Genomic DNA, 19,007 nt, shown 5'->3' with positions numbered 1-19,007 from the left:
GTATTGCATTGCACTACGAGCGACGATTTATTCGAGCAAACTCGAAGGCAGGTTTGCACATGGGAAAGCAAGCAAGAAAGCTCCGTTCTTGTCGATGTCAAAGGCTGCAGTTGAAGAGCAAAGCAGTTTCTGCCCAGTTTCGAACTGGGGACCTTTCGCGTGTAAGGCGAACGTGATGACCACTACACTACAGAAACAAGCCTCGGTCGTCCCCGCTGCAGCTCAGTGGCATCCAGCACTGAAAGTTGAAGCCATTCGACCTTTCACCTTTCTGTTTCCGTTAGCTCGTTGTTTAATGGGACTTGTTTAATTTTGGCTATGTGGTGAGCATGGACGAGATACACCGAAGTATCTGTTTCCACGCGGTGTACCCCAATAACGTTGTGTCGCTTACACCTGCTTTAAAGAATTACGTTTTTGCGGAGCTTACCGTCGCAGTCTGTGGCAAAATCTTTTCGTCTGTTCGACTGCTCACGGGAAAGGTAGCATTGTGAAACACTGCAGAAACGAACGACTTCCTTACTTTTGCTCCGACTGACCATACTCCGTGAAAATTTCCCAGATTCTCAGTTGAGGATTTTTGCAGCTGGAAGTTACCTCAGAAACCCTGTTAATTCGTAATGTATTGAGCGAATCGCAAAACAGAAAGCATTTAACACCGAACACAAACAAAACGGGAAAACCAAATGCATTTTCAGACACAGCGAGCATGAATGCTAAATGTGAGACAGTCAGGGGGCATGAGCCATAACGTAATCACACAACTAACAACAGGGCAATTCCAAACTACTCTTTCAAACATACTGGAGCCTGAGTGCACCACCACTTCCCAGACAATGCTGCAAAGAGACAAAAAAAGAACATAATAAGAATGGGCCATAAAAAGTGAATTTCACCAATCACAGTCTCGATTAGATTACCTTTCCCTTCCGATGACTCCAGGACTGAAATGAAGGAAGTGGGAGAAATTCAATAACATATGACATCGAAATACATTGGAACGATTTTCTCATTGGCCAGAAAACCAAATAACGACGAGTCGAGTCACCGTAGGACTCTGTTTCGCAACAACGATGAAATAGCAGTCTCCATTCGGTTCCAGTAAAAGCTCAACTTGCCTGGAACAGAAAGCAAGAGTAGAGCCGCTGGCGATTTTCCGCGCGGGAGGCGAACACGAGCATGACAGCACAGACACTTTGGAAAATTCGGCACTTAACAACACCACAATCAGTTCCCCGGGAAGCAAACTCATTTTGCTTCTGTTTTAAACAGAAATGCCGCAGGGGATCGAAACAGCATTTAAACTAGCTGCTCCGCAGAAATGGCAGCGGTGGGATTCGAACCCACGCCTCTGTCGAGACTGGAGCCTTAATCCAGCGCCTAAGACCGCTCGGCCACACTACCAACACGCCCACGACTCCATTTGCTTGCACTTCCAATTGTGTTCCTGCATAACAACAGATGTAAACTCACGTGAAAAGGGTTCCATGATCCCTCTCCGACTCGCACAGCTGCTGGGATGTGCCCGTCTACAATATCAATTTCTCAGCAGTTAACGATAGCCCATCAATCCAGACAAAAATCACTGGTAAACTGAGTCTATCTTCTCAGACTTCGATTCAGCTACAGATGTATCTGTGAGTGCGTGAGAATATATGATGGATTATGATTGGGTCAAATTACCATGAGCTACTTGACATTACTGCAATTTCGATTCTTGCTTTGCTCAATGATTTCACCCATTGCTCGAAACAGGACAACTTTCACGTTTACACGGAACATGAAACACACCGGACTACAGGGGAAATGCACAAAGCTGAGCAGGCCGTGTCCCAAATCATACCGTGCAGCATAGTTTCAGTCACTGTGTCTGTTTTGCAGAATAAGGTTCCCAAAGAATGTTCCACCCTAAAACCGGAGGTAGCATTACAATCCGAGAAGGACAGATTACATTGTGAGGAAGGTCTGACCTCGGGGCCGGTTCGAGATGCCACTTTCCTTGCCTTTTACCTAACCGTGCAATTTGCTGCAGATTGCACCTGGACATGAGCCTCATGGATACCAACTGAGTTGGAAACCTGTGTGGGAATCGATGAGAAAAAGCGACTCAATAAAGTTTAACAAGTTCCATGGTGCTTTTTAGAAATGCAGTTTCTCTTCACCTCAATCCAAAAGGCAGTTTCCGAACATAGTAACAGAAGTCAAAAGGTAATTACCTCACCCCACCCCCACTCCGGAAGAGGTGCTAACTGCCCTTGATTGCTTTTTGTTCACGATGTGAAGAGCTCTCACGCCTGAGTCACCGTCACGTCTCTGGTTGCTGAGTGAATCACAACGAAGGACTTTCTCCAGAGCTGCAACTGCCTCACTTCCCCACTCGCCCTCCCCGTTTACATTTTCCTGCTCGTCAGTGATTTAATGAAAACCAAATGGATGCGATGTCATTCTGTAGCCTCTCTGTCGATTCCTCCGTTTCCGTTCCAACCTGGCTTAGATCTCGGGGCGCACCTTAATACTAGCGACGCTATGAAAGCACAGGTCCAGAGGTTCCTCTGAGAGTGGAATTTCTTTCATTGCTGTTGCTGATTGAATGAGCCACTAACGTGCGAACTGCTCCAAAACATGATTCAGGACCTCTGGTGCCAATTCTCACACGTTGAATAACGACAGACACCTTCCAAATGAGGTCTTTCAGAGACGACTTTGGGAAACATTTGACAGACAGACTAGTTGAGGAATCCGTGGTGCACTGTGACACCAGCACATCAGCTTCTTCCCTGTCTTTGAACCGGGCCGCCTGCGCAAGGAATGCGAATGCGGTAATGCTTTTCGTGGAAGGATCAGAAGGGGGTAACTACACTCTCAAACAGAATGGCATATGATCAGAACCAGGTTGGAGAAAAACTTTACAATGCTTTTGCACAGTAATTAAACGGAGCGGTATTGCATTGCACTACGAGCGACGATTTATTCGAGCAAACTCGAAGGCAGGTTTGCACATGGGAAAGCAAGCAAGAAAGCTCCGTTCTTGTCGATGTCAAAGGCTGCAGTTGAAGAGCAAAGCAGTTTCTGCCCAGTTTCGAACTGGGGACCTTTCGCGTGTAAGGCGAACGTGATGACCACTACACTACAGAAACAAGCCTCGGTCGTCCCCGCTGCAGCTCAGTGGCATCCAGCACTGAAAGTTGAAGCCATTCGACCTTTCACCTTTCTGTTTCCGTTAGCTCGTTGTTTAATGGGACTTGTTTAATTTTGGCTATGTGGTGAGCATGGACGAGATACACCGAAGTATCTGTTTCCACGCGGTGTACCCCAATAACGTTGTGTCGCTTACACCTGCTTTAAAGAATTACGTTTTTGCGGAGCTTACCGTCGCAGTCTGTGGCAAAATCTTTTCGTCTGTTCGACTGCTCACGGGAAAGGTAGCATTGTGAAACACTGCAGAAACGAACGATTTCCTTACTTTTGCTGACCATACTCCGTGAAAATTTCCCAGATTCTCAGTTGAGGATTTTTGCAGCTGGAAGTTACCTCAGAAACCCTGTTAATTCGTAATGTATTGAGCGAATCGCAAAACAGAAAGCATTTAACACCGAACACAAACAAAACGGGAAAACCAAATGCATTTTCAGACACAGCGAGCATGAATGCTAAATGTGAGACAGTCAGGGGGCATGAGCCATAACGTAATCACACAACTAACAACAGGGCAATTCCAAACTACTCTTTCAAACATACTGGAGCCTGAGTGCACCACCACTTCCCAGACAATGCTGCAAAGAGACAAAAAAAGAACATAATAAGAATGGGCCATAAAAAGTGAATTTCACCAATCACAGTCTCGATTAGATTACCTTTCCCTTCCGATGACTCCAGGACTGAAATGAAGGAAGTGGGAGAAATTCAATAACATATGACATCGAAATACATTGGAACGATTTTCTCATTGGCCAGAAAACCAAATAACGACGAGTCGAGTCACCGTAGGACTCTGTTTCGCAACAACGATGAAATAGCAGTCTCCATTCGGTTCCAGTAAAAGCTCAACTTGCCTGGAACAGAAAGCAAGAGTAGAGCCGCTGGCGATTTTCCGCGCGGGAGGCGAACACGAGCATGACAGCACAGACACTTTGGAAAATTCGGCACTTCACAACACCACAATCAGTTCCCCGGGAAGCAAACTCATTTTGCTTCTGTTTTAAACAGAAATGCCGCAGGGGATCGAAACAGCATTTAAACTAGCTGCTCCGCAGAAATGGCAGCGGTGGGATTCGAACCCACGCCTCTGTCGAGACTGGAGCCTTAATCCAGCGCCTAAGACCGCTCGGCCACACTACCAACACGCCCACGACTCCATTTGCTTGCACTTCCAATTGTGTTCCTGCATAACAACAGATGTAAACTCACGTGAAAAGGGTTCCATGATCCCTCTCCGACTCGCACAGCTGCTGGGATGTGCCCGTCTACAATATCAATTTCTCAGCAGTTAACGATAGCCCATCAATCCAGACAAAAATCACTGGTAAACTGAGTCTATCTTCTCAGACTTCGTTTCAGCTACAGATGTATCTGTGAGTGCGTGAGAATATATGATGGATTATGATTGGGTCAAATTACCATGAGCTACTTGACATTACTGCAATTTCGATTCTTGCTTTGCTCAATGATTTCACCCATTGCTCGAAACAGGACAACTTTCACGTTTACACGGAACATGAAACACACCGGACTACAGGGGAAATGCACAAAGCTGAGCAGGCCGTGTCCCAAATCATACCGTGCAGCATAGTTTCAGTCACTGTGTCTGTTTTGCAGAATAAGGTTCCCAAAGAATGTTCCACCCTAAAACCGGAGGTAGCATTACAATCCGAGAAGGACAGATTACATTGTGAGGAAGGTCTGACCTCGGGGCCGGTTCGAGATGCCACTTTCCTTGCCTTTTACCTAACCGTGCAATTTGCTGCAGATTGCACCTGGACATGAGCCTCATGGATACCAACTGAGTTGGAAACCTGTGTGGGAATCGATGAGAAAAAGCGACTCAATAAAGTTTAACAAGTTCCATGGTGCTTTTTAGAAATGCAGTTTCTCTTCACCTCAATCCAAAAGGCAGTTTCCGAACATAGTAACAGAAGTCAAAAGGTAATTACCTCACCCCACCCCCACTCCGGAAGAGGTGCTAACTGCCCTTGATTGCTTTTTGTTCACGATGTGAAGAGCTCTCACGCCTGAGTCACCGTCACGTCTCTGGTTGCTGAGTGAATCACAACGAAGGACTTTCTCCAGAGCTGCAACTGCCTCACTTCCCCACTCGCCCTCCCCGTTTACATTTTCCTGCTCGTCAGTGATTTAATGAAAACCAAATGGATGCGATGTCATTCTGTAGCCTCTCTGTCGATTCCTCCGTTTCCGTTCCAACCTGGCTTAGATCTCGGGGCGCACCTTAATACTAGCGACGCTATGAAAGCACAGGTCCAGAGGTTCCTCTGAGAGTGGAATTTCTTTCATTGCTGTTGCTGATTGAATGAGCCACTAACGTGCGAACTGCTCCAAAACATGATTCAGGACCTCTGGTGCCAATTCTCACACGTTGAATAACGACAGACACCTTCCAAATGAGGTCTTTCAGAGACGACTTTGGGAAACATTTGACAGACAGACTAGTTGAGGAATCCGTGGTGCACTGTGACACCAGCACATCAGCTTCTTCCCTGTCTTTGAACCGGGCCGCCTGCGCAAGGAATGCGAATGCGGTAATGCTTTTCGTGGAAGGATCAGAAGGGGGTAACTACACTCTCAAACAGAATGGCATATGATCAGAACCAGGTTGGAGAAAAACTTTACAATGCTTTTGCACAGTAATTAAACGGAGCGGTATTGCATTGCACTACGAGCGACGATTTATTCGAGCAAACTCGAAGGCAGGTTTGCACATGGGAAAGCAAGCAAGAAAGCTCCGTTCTTGTCGATGTCAAAGGCTGCAGTTGAAGAGCAAAGCAGTTTCTGCCCAGTTTCGAACTGGGGACCTTTCGCGTGTAAGGCGAACGTGATGACCACTACACTACAGAAACAAGCCTCGGTCGTCCCCGCTGCAGCTCAGTGGCATCCAGCACTGAAAGTTGAAGCCATTCGACCTTTCACCTTTCTGTTTCCGTTAGCTCGTTGTTTAATGGGACTTGTTTAATTTTGGCTATGTGGTGAGCATGGACGAGATACACCGAAGTATCTGTTTCCACGCGGTGTACCCCAATAACGTTGTGTCGCTTACACCTGCTTTAAAGAATTACGTTTTTGCGGAGCTTACCGTCGCAGTCTGTGGCAAAATCTTTTCGTCTGTTCGACTGCTCACGGGAAAGGTAGCATTGTGAAACACTGCAGAAACGAACGATTTCCTTACTTTTGCTGACCATACTCCGTGAAAATTTCCCAGATTCTCAGTTGAGGATTTTTGCAGCTGGAAGTTACCTCAGAAACCCTGTTAATTCGTAATGTATTGAGCGAATCGCAAAACAGAAAGCATTTAACACCGAACACAAACAAAACGGGAAAACCAAATGCATTTTCAGACACAGCGAGCATGAATGCTAAATGTGAGACAGTCAGGGGGCATGAGCCATAACGTAATCACACAACTAACAACAGGGCAATTCCAAACTACTCTTTCAAACATACTGGAGCCTGAGTGCACCACCACTTCCCAGACAATGCTGCAAAGAGACAAAAAAAGAACATAATAAGAATGGGCCATAAAAAGTGAATTTCACCAATCACAGTCTCGATTAGATTACCTTTCCCTTCCGATGACTCCAGGACTGAAATGAAGGAAGTGGGAGAAATTCAATAACATATGACATCGAAATACATTGGAACGATTTTCTCATTGGCCAGAAAACCAAATAACGACGAGTCGAGTCACCGTAGGACTCTGTTTCGCAACAACGATGAAATAGCAGTCTCCATTCGGTTCCAGTAAAAGCTCAACTTGCCTGGAACAGAAAGCAAGAGTAGAGCCGCTGGCGATTTTCCGCGCGGGAGGCGAACACGAGCATGACAGCACAGACACTTTGGAAAATTCGGCACTTAACAACACCACAATCAGTTCCCCGGGAAGCAAACTCATTTTGCTTCTGTTTTAAACAGAAATGCCGCAGGGGATCGAAACAGCATTTAAACTAGCTGCTCCGCAGAAATGGCAGCGGTGGGATTCGAACCCACGCCTCTGTCGAGACTGGAGCCTTAATCCAGCGCCTAAGACCGCTCGGCCACACTACCAACACGCCCACGACTCCATTTGCTTGCACTTCCAATTGTGTTCCTGCATAACAACAGATGTAAACTCACGTGAAAAGGGTTCCATGATCCCTCTCCGACTCGCACAGCTGCTGGGATGTGCCCGTCTACAATATCAATTTCTCAGCAGTTAACGATAGCCCATCAATCCAGACAAAAATCACTGGTAAACTGAGTCTATCTTCTCAGACTTCGTTTCAGCTACAGATGTATCTGTGAGTGCGTGAGAATATATGATGGATTATGATTGGGTCAAATTACCATGAGCTACTTGACATTACTGCAATTTCGATTCTTGCTTTGCTCAATGATTTCACCCATTGCTCGAAACAGGACAACTTTCACGTTTACACGGAACATGAAACACACCGGACTACAGGGGAAATGCACAAAGCTGAGCAGGCCGTGTCCCAAATCATACCGTGCAGCATAGTTTCAGTCACTGTGTCTGTTTTGCAGAATAAGGTTCCCAAAGAATGTTCCACCCTAAAACCGGAGGTAGCATTACAATCCGAGAAGGACAGATTACATTGTGAGGAAGGTCTGACCTCGGGGCCGGTTCGAGATGCCACTTTCCTTGCCTTTTACCTAACCGTGCAATTTGCTGCAGATTGCACCTGGACATGAGCCTCATGGATACCAACTGAGTTGGAAACCTGTGTGGGAATCGATGAGAAAAAGCGACTCAATAAAGTTTAACAAGTTCCATGGTGCTTTTTAGAAATGCAGTTTCTCTTCACCTCAATCCAAAAGGCAGTTTCCGAACATAGTAACAGAAGTCAAAAGGTAATTACCTCACCCCACCCCCACTCCGGAAGAGGTGCTAACTGCCCTTGATTGCTTTTTGTTCACGATGTGAAGAGCTCTCACGCCTGAGTCACCGTCACGTCTCTGGTTGCTGAGTGAATCACAACGAAGGACTTTCTCCAGAGCTGCAACTGCCTCACTTCCCCACTCGCCCTCCCCGTTTACATTTTCCTGCTCGTCAGTGATTTAATGAAAACCAAATGGATGCGATGTCATTCTGTAGCCTCTCTGTCGATTCCTCCGTTTCCGTTCCAACCTGGCTTAGATCTCGGGGCGCACCTTAATACTAGCGACGCTATGAAAGCACAGGTCCAGAGGTTCCTCTGAGAGTGGAATTTCTTTCATTGCTGTTGCTGATTGAATGAGCCACTAACGTGCGAACTGCTCCAAAACATGATTCAGGACCTCTGGTGCCAATTCTCACACGTTGAATAACGACAGACACCTTCCAAATGAGGTCTTTCAGAGACGACTTTGGGATACATTTGACAGACAGACTAGTTGAGGAATCCGTGGTGCACTGTGACACCAGCACATCAGCTTCTTCCCTGTCTTTGAACCGGGCCGCCTGCGCAAGGAATGCGAATGCGGTAATGCTTTTCGTGGAAGGATCAGAAGGGGGTAACTACACTCTCAAACAGAATGGCATATGATCAGAACCAGTGAATTTCACCAATCACAGTCTCGATTAGATTACCTTTCCCTTCCGATGACTCCAGGACTGAAATGATGGAAGTGGGAGAAATTCAATAACATATGACATCGAAATACATTGGAACGATTTTCTCATTGGCCAGAAAACCAAATAACGACGAGTCGAGTCACCGTAGGACTCTGTTTCGCAACAACGATGAAATAGCAGTCTCCATTCGGTTCCAGTAAAAGCTCAACTTGCCTGGAACAGAAAGCAAGAGTAGAGCCGCTGGCGATTTTCCGCGCGGGAGGCGAACACGAGCATGACAGCACAGACACTTTGGAAAATTCGGCACTTAACAACACCACAATCAGTTCCCCGGGAAGCAAACTCATTTTGCTTCTGTTTTAAACAGAAATGCCGCAGGGGATCGAAACAGCATTTAAACTAGCTGCTCCGCAGAAATGGCAGCGGTGGGATTCGAACCCACGCCTCTGTCGAGACTGGAGCCTTAATCCAGCGCCTAAGACCGCTCGGCCACACTACCAACACGCCCACGACTCCATTTGCTTGCACTTCCAATTGTGTTCCTGCATAACAACAGATGTAAACTCACGTGAAAAGGGTTCCATGATCCCTCTCCGACTCGCACAGCTGCTGGGATGTGCCCGTCTACAATATCAATTTCTCAGCAGTTAACGATAGCCCATCAATCCAGACAAAAATCACTGGTAAACTGAGTCTATCTTCTCAGACTTCGATTCAGCTACAGATGTATCTGTGAGTGCGTGAGAATATATGATCGATTATGATTGGGTCAAATTACCATGAGCTACTTGACATTACTGCAATTTCGATTCTTGCTTTGCTCAATGATTTCACCCATTGCTCGAAACAGGACAACTTTCACGTTTACACGGAACATGAAACACACCGGACTACAGGGGAAATGCACAAAGCTGAGCAGGCCGTGTCCCAAATCATACCGTGCAGCATAGTTTCAGTCACTGTGTCTGTTTTGCAGAATAAGGTTCCCAAAGAATGTTCCACCCTAAAACCGGAGGTAGCATTACAATCCGAGAAGGACAGATTACATTGTGAGGAAGGTCTGACCTCGGGGCCGGTTCGAGATGCCACTTTCCTTGCCTTTTACCTAACCGTGCAATTTGCTGCAGATTGCACCTGGACATGAGCCTCATGGATACCAACTGAGTTGGAAACCTGTGTGGGAATCGATGAGAAAAAGCGACTCAATAAAGTTTAACAAGTTCCATGGTGCTTTTTAGAAATGCAGTTTCTCTTCACCTCAATCCAAAAGGCAGTTTCCGAACATAGTAACAGAAGTCAAAAGGTAATTACCTCACCCCACCCCCACTCCGGAAGAGGTGCTAACTGCCCTTGATTGCTTTTTGTTCACGATGTGAAGAGCTCTCACGCCTGAGTCACCGTCACGTCTCTGGTTGCTGAGTGAATCACAACGAAGGACTTTCTCCAGAGCTGCAACTGCCTCACTTCCCCACTCGCCCTCCCCGTTTACATTTTCCTGCTCGTCAGTGATTTAATGAAAACCAAATGGATGCGATGTCATTCTGTAGCCTCTCTGTCGATTCCTCCGTTTCCGTTCCAACCTGGCTTAGATCTCGGGGCGCACCTTAATACTAGCGACGCTATGAAAGCACAGGTCCAGAGGTTCCTCTGAGAGTGGAATTTCTTTCATTGCTGTTGCTGATTGAATGAGCCACTAACGTGCGAACTGCTCCAAAACATGATTCAGGACCTCTGGTGCCAATTCTCACACGTTGAATAACGACAGACACCTTCCAAATGAGGTCTTTCAGAGACGACTTTGGGAAACATTTGACAGACAGACTAGTTGAGGAATCCGTGGTGCACTGTGACACCAGCACATCAGCTTCTTCCCTGTCTTTGAACCGGGCCGCCTGCGCAAGGAATGCGAATGCGGTAATGCTTTTCGTGGAAGGATCAGAAGGGGGTAACTACACTCTCAAACAGAATGGCATATGATCAGAACCAGGTTGGAGAAAAACTTTACAATGCTTTTGCACAGTAATTAAACGGAGCGGTATTGCATTGCACTACGAGCGACGATTTATTCGAGCAAACTCGAAGGCAGGTTTGCACATGGGAAAGCAAGCAAGAAAGCTCCGTTCTTGTCGATGTCAAAGGCTGCAGTTGAAGAGCAAAGCAGTTTCTGCCCAGTTTCGAACTGGGGACCTTTCGCGTGTAAGGCGAACGTGATGACCACTACACTACAGAAACAAGCCTCGGTCGTCCCCGCTGCAGCTCAGTGGCATCCAGCACTGAAAGTTGAAGCCATTCGACCTTTCACCTTTCTGTTTCCGTTAGCTCGTTGTTTAATGGGACTTGTTTAATTTTGGCTATGTGGTGAGCATGGACGAGATACACCGAAGTATCTGTTTCCACGCGGTGTACCCCAATAACGTTGTGTCGCTTACACCTGCTTTAAAGAATTACGTTTTTGCGGAGCTTACCGTCGCAGTCTGTGGCAAAATCTTTTCGTCTGTTCGACTGCTCACGGGAAAGGTAGCATTGTGAAACACTGCAGAAACGAACGATTTCCTTACTTTTGCTGACCATACTCCGTGAAAATTTCCCAGATTCTCAGTTGAGGATTTTTGCAGCTGGAAGTTACCTCAGAAACCCTGTTAATTCGTAATGTATTGAGCGAATCGCAAAACAGAAAGCATTTAACACCGAACACAAACAAAACGGGAAAACCAAATGCATTTTCAGACACAGCGAGCATGAATGCTAAATGTGAGACAGTCAGGGGGCATGAGCCATAACGTAATCACACAACTAACAACAGGGCAATTCCAAACTACTCTTTCAAACATACTGGAGCCTGAGTGCACCACCACTTCCCAGACAATGCTGCAAAGAGACAAAAAAAGAACATAATAAGAATGGGCCATAAAAAGTGAATTTCACCAATCACAGTCTCGATTAGATTACCTTTCCCTTCCGATGACTCCAGGACTGAAATGATGGAAGTGGGAGAAATTCAATAACATATGACATCGAAATACATTGGAACGATTTTCTCATTGGCCAGAAAACCAAATAACGACGAGTCGAGTCACCGTAGGACTCTGTTTCGCAACAACGATGAAATAGCAGTCTCCATTCGGTTCCAGTAAAAGCTCAACTTGCCTGGAACAGAAAGCAAGAGTAGAGCCGCTGGCGATTTTCCGCGCGGGAGGCGAACACGAGCATGACAGCACAGACACTTTGGAAAATTCGGCACTTAACAACACCACAATCAGTTCCCCGGGAAGCAAACTCATTTTGCTTCTGTTTTAAACAGAAATGCCGCAGGGGATCGAAACAGCATTTAAACTAGCTGCTCCGCAGAAATGGCAGCGGTGGGATTCGAACCCACGCCTCTGTCGAGACTGGAGCCTTAATCCAGCGCCTAAGACCGCTCGGCCACACTACCAACACGCCCACGACTCCATTTGCTTGCACTTCCAATTGTGTTCCTGCATAACAACAGATGTAAACTCACGTGAAAAGGGTTCCATGATCCCTCTCCGACTCGCACAGCTGCTGGGATGTGCCCGTCTACAATATCAATTTCTCAGCAGTTAACGATAGCCCATCAATCCAGACAAAAATCACTGGTAAACTGAGTCTATCTTCTCAGACTTCGATTCAGCTACAGATGTATCTGTGAGTGCGTGAGAATATATGATCGATTATGATTGGGTCAAATTACCATGAGCTACTTGACATTACTGCAATTTCGATTCTTGCTTTGCTCAATGATTTCACCCATTGCTCGAAACAGGACAACTTTCACGTTTACACGGAACATGAAACACACCGGACTACAGGGGAAATGCACAAAGCTGAGCAGGCCGTGTCCCAAATCATACCGTGCAGCATAGTTTCAGTCACTGTGTCTGTTTTGCAGAATAAGGTTCCCAAAGAATGTTCCACCCTAAAACCGGAGGTAGCATTACAATCCGAGAAGGACAGATTACATTGTGAGGAAGGTCTGACCTCGGGGCCGGTTCGAGATGCCACTTTCCTTGCCTTTTACCTAACCGTGCAATTTGCTGCAGATTGCACCTGGACATGAGCCTCATGGATACCAACTGAGTTGGAAACCTGTGTGGGAATCGATGAGAAAAAGCGACTCAATAAAGTTTAACAAGTTCCATGGTGCTTTTTAGAAATGCAGTTTCTCTTCACCTCAATCCAAAAGGCAGTTTCCGAACATAGTAACAGAAGTCAAAAGGTAATTACCTCACCCCACCCCCACTCCGGAAGAGGTGCTAACTGCCCTTGATTGCTTTTTGTTCACGATGTGAAGAGCTCTCACGCCTGAGTCACCGTCACGTCTCTGGTTGCTGAGTGAATCACAACGAAGGACTTTCTCCAGAGCTGCAACTGCCTCACTTCCCCACTCGCCCTCCCCGTTTACATTTTCCTGCTCGTCAGTGATTTAATGAAAACCAAATGGATGCGATGTCATTCTGTAGCCTCTCTGTCGATTCCTCCGTTTCCGTTCCAACCTGGCTTAGATCTCGGGGCGCACCTTAATACTAGCGACGCTATGAAAGCACAGGTCCAGAGGTTCCTCTGAGAGTGGAATTTCTTTCATTGCTGTTGCTGATTGAATGAGCCACTAACGTGCGAACTGCTCCAAAACATGATTCAGGACCTCTGGTGCCAATTCTCACACGTTGAATAACGACAGACACCTTCCAAATGAGGTCTTTCAGAGACGACTTTGGGAAACATTTGACAGACAGACTAGTTGAGGAATCCGTGGTGCACTGTGACACCAGCACATCAGCTTCTTCCCTGTCTTTGAACCGGGCCGCCTGCGCAAGGAATGCGAATGCGGTAATGCTTTTCGTGGAAGGATCAGAAGGGGGTAACTACACTCTCAAACAGAATGGCATATGATCAGAACCAGGTTGGAGAAAAACTTTACAATGCTTTTGCACAGTAATTAAACGGAGCGGTATTGCATTGCACTACGAGCGACGATTTATTCGAGCAAACTCGAAGGCAGGTTTGCACATGGGAAAGCAAGCAAGAAAGCTCCGTTCTTGTCGATGTCAAAGGCTGCAGTTGAAGAGCAAAGCAGTTTCTGCCCAGTTTCGAACTGGGGACCTTTCGCGTGTAAGGCGAACGTGATGACCACTACACTACAGAAACAAGCCTCGGTCGTCCCCGCTGCAGCTCAGTGGCATCCAGCACTGAAAGTTGAAGCCATTCGACCTTTCACCTTTCTGTTTCCGTTAGCTCGTTGTTTAATGGGACTTGTTTAATTTTGGCTATGTGGTGAGCATGGACGAGATACACCGAAGTATCTGTTTCCACGCGGTGTACCCCAATAACGTTGTGTCGCTTACACCTGCTTTAAAGAATTACGTTTTTGCGGAGCTTACCGTCGCAGTCTGTGGCAAAATCTTTTCGTCTGTTCGACTGCTCACGGGAAAGGTAGCATTGTGAAACACTGCAGAAACGAACGATTTCCTTACTTTTGCTGACCATACTCCGTGAAAATTTCCCAGATTCTCAGTTGAGGATTTTTGCAGCTGGAAGTTACCTCAGAAACCCTGTTAATTCGTAATGTATTGAGCGAATCGCAAAACAGAAAGCATTTAACACCGAACACAAACAAAACGGGAAAACCAAATGCATTTTCAGACACAGCGAGCATGAATGCTAAATGTGAGACAGTCAGGGGGCATGAGCCATAACGTAATCACACAACTAACAACAGGGCAATTCCAAACTACTCTTTCAAACATACTGGAGCCTGAGTGCACCACCACTTCCCAGACAATGCTGCAAAGAGACAAAAAAAGAACATAATAAGAATGGGCCATAAAAAGTGAATTTCACCAATCACAGTCTCGATTAGATTACCTTTCCCTTCCGATGACTCCAGGACTGAAATGATGGAAGTGGGAGAAATTCAATAACATATGACATCGAAATACATTGGAACGATTTTCTCATTGGCCAGAAAACCAAATAACGACGAGTCGAGTCACCGTAGGACTCTGTTTCGCAACAACGATGAAATAGCAGTCTCCATTCGGTTCCAGTAAAAGCTCAACTTGCCTGGAACAGAAAGCAAGAGTAGAGCCGCTGGCGATTTTCCGCGCGGGAGGCGAACACGAGCATGACAGCACAGACACTTTGGAAAATTCGGCACTTAACAACACCACAATCAGTTCCCCGGGAAGCAAACTCATTTTGCTTCTGTTTTAAACAGAAATGCCGCAGGGGATCGAAACAGCATTTAAACTAGCTGCTCCGCAGAAATGGCAGCGGTGGGATTCGAACCCACGCCTCTGTCGAGACTGGAGCCTTAATCCAGCGCCTAAGACCGCTCGGCCACACTACCAACACGCCCACGACTCCATTTGCTTGCACTTCCAATTGTGTTCCTGCATAACAACAGATGTAAACTCACGTGAAAAGGGTTCCATGATCCCTCTCCGACTCGCACAGCTGCTGGGATGTGCCCGTCTACAATATCAATTTCTCAGCAGTTAACGATAGCCCATCAATCCAGACAAAAATCACTGGTAAACTGAGTCTATCTTCTCAGACTTCGATTCAGCTACAGATGTATCTGTGAGTGCGTGAGAATATATGATGGATTATGATTGGGTCAAATTACCATGAGCTACTTGACATTACTGCAATTTCGATTCTTGCTTTGCTCAATGATTTCACCCATTGCTCGAAACAGGACAACTTTCACGTTTACACGGAACATGAAACACACCGGACTACAGGGGAAATGCACAAAGCTGAGCAGGCCGTGTCCCAAATCATACCGTGCAGCATAGTTTCAGTCACTGTGTCTGTTTTGCAGAATAAGGTTCCCAAAGAATGTTCCACCCTAAAACCGGAGGTAGCATTACAATCCGAGAAGGACAGATTACATTGTGAGGAAGGTCTGACCTCGGGGCCGGTTCGAGATGCCACTTTCCTTGCCTTTTACCTAACCGTGCAATTTGCTGCAGATTGCACCTGGACATGAGCCTCATGGATACCAACTGAGTTGGAAACCTGTGTGGGAATCGATGAGAAAAAGCGACTCAATAAAGTTTAACAAGTTCCATGGTGCTTTTTAGAAATGCAGTTTCTCTTCACCTCAATCCAAAAGGCAGTTTCCGAACATAGTAACAGAAGTCAAAAGGTAATTACCTCACCCCACCCCCACTCCGGAAGAGGTGCTAACTGCCCTTGATTGCTTTTTGTTCACGATGTGAAGAGCTCTCACGCCTGAGTCACCGTCACGTCTCTGGTTGCTGAGTGAATCACAACGAAGGACTTTCTCCAGAGCTGCAACTGCCTCACTTCCCCACTCGCCCTCCCCGTTTACATTTTCCTGCTCGTCAGTGATTTAATGAAAACCAAATGGATGCGATGTCATTCTGTAGCCTCTCTGTCGATTCCTCCGTTTCCGTTCCAACCTGGCTTAGATCTCGGGGCGCACCTTAATACTAGCGACGCTATGAAAGCACAGGTCCAGAGGTTCCTCTGAGAGTGGAATTTCTTTCATTGCTGTTGCTGATTGAATGAGCCACTAACGTGCGAACTGCTCCAAAACATGATTCAGGACCTCTGGTGCCAATTCTCACACGTTGAATAACGACAGACACCTTCCAAATGAGGTCTTTCAGAGACGACTTTGGGATACATTTGACAGACAGACTAGTTGAGGAATCCGTGGTGCACTGTGACACCAGCACATCAGCTTCTTCCCTGTCTTTGAACCGGGCCGCCTGCGCAAGGAATGCGAATGCGGTAATGCTTTTCGTGGAAGGATCAGAAGGGGGTAACTACACTCTCAAACAGAATGGCATATGATCAGAACCAGTGAATTTCACCAATCACAGTCTCGATTAGATTACCTTTCCCTTCCGATGACTCCAGGACTGAAATGATGGAAGTGGGAGAAATTCAATAACATATGACATCGAAATACATTGGAACGATTTTCTCATTGGCCAGAAAACCAAATAACGACGAGTCGAGTCACCGTAGGACTCTGTTTCGCAACAACGATGAAATAGCAGTCTCCATTCGGTTCCAGTAAAAGCTCAACTTGCCTGGAACAGAAAGCAAGAGTAGAGCCGCTGGCGATTTTCCGCGCGGGAGGCGAACACGAGCATGACAGCACAGACACTTTGGAAAATTCGGCACTTAACAACACCACAATCAGTTCCCCGGGAAGCAAACTCATTTTGCTTCTGTTTTAAACAGAAATGCCGCAGGGGATCGAAACAGCATTTAAACTAGCTGCTCCGCAGAAATGGCAGCGGTGGGATTCGAACCCACGCCTCTGTCGAGACTGGAGCCTTAATCCAGCGCCTAAGACCGCTCGGCCACACTACCAACACGCCCACGACTCCATTTGCTTGCACTTCCAATTGTGTTCCTGCATAACAACAGATGTAAACTCACGTGAAAAGGGTTCCATGATCCCTCTCCGACTCGCACAGCTGCTGGGATGTGCCCGTCTACAATATCAATTTCTCAGCAGTTAACGATAGCCCATCAATCCAGACAAAAATCACTGGTAAACTGAGTCTATCTTCTCAGACTTCGATTCAGCTACAGATGTATCTGTGAGTGCGTGAGAATATATGATCGATTATGATTGGGTCAAATTACCATGAGCTACTTGACATTACTGCAATTTCGATTCTTGCTTTGCTCAATGATTTCACCCATTGCTCGAAACAGGACAACTTTCACGTTTACACGGAACATGAAACACACCGGACTACAGGGGAAATGCACAAAGCTGAGCAGGCCGTGTCCCAAATCATACCGTGCAGCATAGTTTCAGTCACTGTGTCTGTTTTGCAGAATAAGGTTCCCAAAGAATGTTCCACCCTAAAACCGGAGGTAGCATTACAATCCGAGAAGGACAGATTACATTGTGAGGAAGGTCTGACCTCGGGGCCGGTTCGAGATGCCACTTTCCTTGCCTTTTACCTAACCGTGCAATTTGCTGCAGATTGCACCTGGACATGAGCCTCATGGATACCAACTGAGTTGGAAACCTGTGTGGGAATCGATGAGAAAAAGCGACTCAATAAAGTTTAACAAGTTCCATGGTGCTTTTTAGAAATGCAGTTTCTCTTCACCTCAATCCAAAAGGCAGTTTCCGAACATAGTAACAGAAGTCAAAAGGTAATTACCTCACCCCACCCCCACTCCGGAAGAGGTGCTAACTGCCCTTGATTGCTTTTTGTTCACGATGTGAAGAGCTCTCACGCCTGAGTCACCGTCACGTCTCTGGTTGCTGAGTGAATCACAACGAAGGACTTTCTCCAGAGCTGCAACTGCCTCACTTCCCCACTCGCCCTCCCCGTTTACATTTTCCTGCTCGTCAGTGATTTAATGAAAACCAAATGGATGCGATGTCATTCTGTAGCCTCTCTGTCGATTCCTCCGTTTCCGTTCCAACCTGGCTTAGATCTCGGGGCGCACCTTAATACTAGCGACGCTATGAAAGCACAGGTCCAGAGGTTCCTCTGAGAGTGGAATTTCTTTCATTGCTGTTGCTGATTGAATGAGCCACTAACGTGCGAACTGCTCCAAAACATGATTCAGGACCTCTGGTGCCAATTCTCACACGTTGAATAACGACAGACACCTTCCAAATGAGGTCTTTCAGAGACGACTTTGGGAAACATTTGACAGACAGACTAGTTGAGGAATCCGTGGTGCACTGTGACACCAGCACATCAGCTTCTTCCCTGTCTTTGAACCGGGCCGCCTGCGCAAGGAATGCGAATGCGGTAATGCTTTTCGTGGAAGGATCAGAAGGGGGTAACTACACTCTCAAACAGAATGGCATATGATCAGAACCAGGTTGGAGAAAAACTTTACAATGCTTTTGCACAGTAATTAAACGGAGCGGTATTGCATTGCACTACGAGCGACGATTTATTCGAGCAAACTCGAAGGCAGGTTTGCACATGGGAAAGCAAGCAAGAAAGCTCCGTTCTTGTCGATGTCAAAGGCTGCAGTTGAAGAGCAAAGCAGTTTCTGCCCAGTTTCGAACTGGGGACCTTTCGCGTGTAAGGCGAACGTGATGACCACTACACTACAGAAACAAGCCTCGGTCGTCCCCGCTGCAGCTCAGTGGCATCCAGCACTGAAAGTTGAAGCCATTCGACCTTTCACCTTTCCGTTTCCGTTAGCTCGTTGTTTAATGGGACTTGTTTAATTTTGGCTA

The 19,007-nt window shown here is 46.6% G+C and overlaps 13 non-coding genes across 13 annotated transcripts; all 13 read right to left on the bottom strand.

Annotated features, from left to right (window-relative positions):
* Positions 1-124: 124 nt before the first annotated feature.
* Positions 125-197, bottom strand: trnav-uac (transfer RNA valine (anticodon UAC)). Its single transcript has one exon. It is a non-coding gene; the product is annotated as a tRNA-Val (tRNA).
* A 1,125-nt stretch (positions 198-1,322) lies between these two features.
* trnal-aag (transfer RNA leucine (anticodon AAG)) lies at positions 1,323-1,404 on the bottom strand. Its single transcript has one exon. It is a non-coding gene; the product is annotated as a tRNA-Leu (tRNA).
* A 1,660-nt stretch (positions 1,405-3,064) lies between these two features.
* Positions 3,065-3,137, bottom strand: trnav-uac (transfer RNA valine (anticodon UAC)). The gene has a single exon. It is a non-coding gene; the product is annotated as a tRNA-Val (tRNA).
* Positions 3,138-4,256: 1,119 nt separating this feature from the next.
* trnal-aag (transfer RNA leucine (anticodon AAG)) lies at positions 4,257-4,338 on the bottom strand. The gene has a single exon. It is a non-coding gene; the product is annotated as a tRNA-Leu (tRNA).
* A 1,660-nt stretch (positions 4,339-5,998) lies between these two features.
* trnav-uac (transfer RNA valine (anticodon UAC)) lies at positions 5,999-6,071 on the bottom strand. The gene has a single exon. It is a non-coding gene; the product is annotated as a tRNA-Val (tRNA).
* Positions 6,072-7,190: 1,119 nt separating this feature from the next.
* Positions 7,191-7,272, bottom strand: trnal-aag (transfer RNA leucine (anticodon AAG)). The gene has a single exon. It is a non-coding gene; the product is annotated as a tRNA-Leu (tRNA).
* A 1,924-nt stretch (positions 7,273-9,196) lies between these two features.
* trnal-aag (transfer RNA leucine (anticodon AAG)) lies at positions 9,197-9,278 on the bottom strand. Its single transcript has one exon. It is a non-coding gene; the product is annotated as a tRNA-Leu (tRNA).
* Positions 9,279-10,938: 1,660 nt separating this feature from the next.
* On the bottom strand, positions 10,939-11,011 carry trnav-uac (transfer RNA valine (anticodon UAC)). Its single transcript has one exon. It is a non-coding gene; the product is annotated as a tRNA-Val (tRNA).
* A 1,119-nt stretch (positions 11,012-12,130) lies between these two features.
* trnal-aag (transfer RNA leucine (anticodon AAG)) lies at positions 12,131-12,212 on the bottom strand. The gene has a single exon. It is a non-coding gene; the product is annotated as a tRNA-Leu (tRNA).
* A 1,660-nt stretch (positions 12,213-13,872) lies between these two features.
* On the bottom strand, positions 13,873-13,945 carry trnav-uac (transfer RNA valine (anticodon UAC)). The gene has a single exon. It is a non-coding gene; the product is annotated as a tRNA-Val (tRNA).
* A 1,119-nt stretch (positions 13,946-15,064) lies between these two features.
* trnal-aag (transfer RNA leucine (anticodon AAG)) lies at positions 15,065-15,146 on the bottom strand. The gene has a single exon. It is a non-coding gene; the product is annotated as a tRNA-Leu (tRNA).
* Positions 15,147-17,070: 1,924 nt separating this feature from the next.
* On the bottom strand, positions 17,071-17,152 carry trnal-aag (transfer RNA leucine (anticodon AAG)). The gene has a single exon. It is a non-coding gene; the product is annotated as a tRNA-Leu (tRNA).
* Positions 17,153-18,812: 1,660 nt separating this feature from the next.
* trnav-uac (transfer RNA valine (anticodon UAC)) lies at positions 18,813-18,885 on the bottom strand. The gene has a single exon. It is a non-coding gene; the product is annotated as a tRNA-Val (tRNA).
* Between the last annotated feature and the right edge of the window lie 122 nt (positions 18,886-19,007).

Source organism: Chiloscyllium punctatum, chromosome 18, assembly GCF_047496795.1.
Source record: "Chiloscyllium punctatum isolate Juve2018m chromosome 18, sChiPun1.3, whole genome shotgun sequence".
In the NCBI taxonomy this organism is placed as follows: domain Eukaryota; kingdom Metazoa; phylum Chordata; class Chondrichthyes; order Orectolobiformes; family Hemiscylliidae; genus Chiloscyllium; species Chiloscyllium punctatum.
The sequence above is the reverse complement of the archived record's forward strand: the minus strand, read 5'-3'. Positions and strand labels throughout refer to the sequence as shown.